The sequence below is a fragment of the Oncorhynchus tshawytscha genome, unplaced genomic scaffold (genome assembly GCF_018296145.1).
Source record: "Oncorhynchus tshawytscha isolate Ot180627B unplaced genomic scaffold, Otsh_v2.0 Un_scaffold_6703_pilon_pilon, whole genome shotgun sequence".
Taxonomy (NCBI): domain Eukaryota; kingdom Metazoa; phylum Chordata; class Actinopteri; order Salmoniformes; family Salmonidae; genus Oncorhynchus; species Oncorhynchus tshawytscha.
The window spans coordinates 302501-305000 of NW_024609792.1; the positions used below are offsets into that span (position 1 = coordinate 302501).

A 2500-nucleotide genomic window follows, 5' to 3' on the forward strand; every position below is an offset into this window, starting at 1 on the left:
CATGTTGCTGGAGAGAGAGAGATGGAGAGACATGAGGGATGGAGGGAGATAGAACAGGGATGTTGAGGGCAGAGAGATGGATGGAACAGTTGAGGGGGATGGAGAGAGACAGAGCTGGAGAGAGAGAGAGAGACATGTTGCTGGAGGAGAGCACCACATGGATGAGAGAGAGAGAGAGACAGATGATGCTAGAGAGCAGAGAGCAGAGAGATGTAGGGATGCTGGAGAGGGGTGGAGGGAGAGAGAGGGATGGAGGGAGAGAGAGATGGAGAGAGAGGGATGGAGGAGAGAGATGGAGACAGCCCCATCCAGGACTATCTGAAGAGTAGATGGAAGAGAGAGACAGAGATGGGATCTGGGAGAGTGTAATGGATGGATCTGGGAGAGAGAGGGATGGAGGGAGAGATGAGAGAGAGAGAGAGAGGGATGCTAGAGAGAGGGATGGAGGGAGGGGAGGGATGGAGACACAGACAGAGGAGAGAGGACCCCCAGCAGGGTCTTGATCAGGTTTCTCTCCGTGGCTGCTATGACCTGGGACAGGTCAGGAGAGGACAGGAGATACCGTCACATGACTACAGAACTCAGACCTGGGACTTACAGGAGATACAGTCACATGACTACAGAACTCAGACCTGGGGCTTACAGGAGATACAGTCACATGACTACAGAACTCAGACCTGGGGATTACAGGAGATACAGTCACATGACTACATAACTCAGACCTGGGGCTTACAGGAGATACAGTCACATGACTACAGAACTCAGACCTGGGGATTACAGGAGATACAGTCACATGACTACAGAACTCAGACCTGGGGATTACAGGAGATGGAGAGATGGATGGGGGAGAGAGAGAGGGATGGAGGAGAGAGAGAGGGATGGAGAGAGAGAGAGAGAGGAGAGATGGACAGAGAGAGAGAGAGATGGAGAGAGAGAGAGACAGAGAGAGAGAGAGAGAGAGAGAGAGAGATGAGAGAGAGAGAGAGAGAGATGGATGGAGGGAGAGAGAGAGAGAACAGAGGATGGAGAGAGAGAGAGAGAGAGAGACAGAGGGATGAGGGAGAGAGAGAGAGAGAGAGGGATGGAGGGAGACAGAGAGATGGAGGGAGAGAGACAGAGAGAGAGAGGGAGAGAGACAGAGAGAGGGATGAGGAGAGACAGAGAGAGACAGAGGGATGGAGGAGAGAGAGAGGATGGATGGAGGAGAGAGAGAGAGAGAGGGGTTTGAGAGAGAGAGAGAGAGAGGATGGAGAGAGAGAGGGATGGAGGGAGAGAGAGGGATGGAGAGAGAGACAGATGGAGGGAGAGAGAGAGAAACAGAGGGATGCTAGAGAGAGGGATGGAGAGAGAGATAGATGGAGGGAGAGAGAGACAGAGAGGGATGGAGAGAGAGAGGGATGGAGGGAGAGAGAGACAGGATGGAGGGAGAGAGGGATGGAGGGAGAGAGGGATGGAGGAGAAGAGAGAGAGAAGAAGAGAGAGAGAGAACAGAAGAGAGAGAGACAGAGGGAGGAGAGACAGAGATGGATGGAGGGACAGAGAGAGAGGGACAGAGAGAGAGGGATGGAGGGAGAGAGGGAGAGGAGAGAGAGATGGAGAGAGAGGGATGGAGAGAGAGAACAGAGAGAGAGAAGAGAGAGGGATGGAACAGAGAGAGAGGGAGAGGGATGGAGAGAGAGAGAGAGATGCTAGAGAGAGGGGTGGAGGGAGAGAGAGGGATGGAGGGAGAGAGAGATGGAGAGAGGGATGGAGAGAGAGAGAGAGGGAGAGGGATGGAGAGAGAGATAGAGATGCTAGAGAGAGGGATGGACAGAGAGAGAGGGATGGAGGGAGAGAGAGAGAAAGGGATGCTAGAGTGAGAGGGATGGAGGGAGAGAGAGATGGAGACAGAGAGAGAGAGGGATGGAGAGAGATAGATGGAGGGATGGAGAGATGGAGGGAGAGATGGAGAGAGAGAGAGAGAGGGATGCTAGAGAGAGGGATGGAGGGAGAGGGAGGGATGGAGACAGAGAGAGAGAGAAAGAGGACCCCCCCAGCAGATCTGTCTGCTCAGTCCAACACACATCAGGTTTCTCTCCGTGGCTCGCTAGACCTGGGACAGGTCAGGAGAGGACAGGAGATACCGTCACATGACTACAGAACTCAGACCTGGGACTTACAGGAGATACAGTCACATGACTACAGAACTGAGATACAGTCACATGACTACAGAGAGGGGTAGAGAGAGGTCCCTGTACCACCATGGTAGAGAGAGAGAACCCTGCACCACCAGGGTAGAGAGAGAGGTCCCTGCACCACCAGGGGGAGAAAAGTCCCTGCACCACCAGGGTAGAGAGAGAGGTCCCTGCACCACCAGGGGGAGAAAGGTCCCTGCACCACCAGGGGGGGAGAAAGGTCCCTGCACCACCAGGGGGAGAAAGGTCCCTGCACCACCAGGTGGGAGAAAGGTCCCTGCACCACCAGGGTAGAGAGAGGGGTCCCTGCACCACCAGGGTAGAGA

General features: G+C 54.4%; 1 protein-coding gene across 1 annotated transcript in view; it reads right to left on the minus strand.

Moving 5' to 3' along the window:
- Positions 1 to 2500, minus strand: part of LOC112240893 (vacuolar protein sorting-associated protein 13B) — a 407100-nt gene that overhangs the window by 258766 nt on the left and 145834 nt on the right.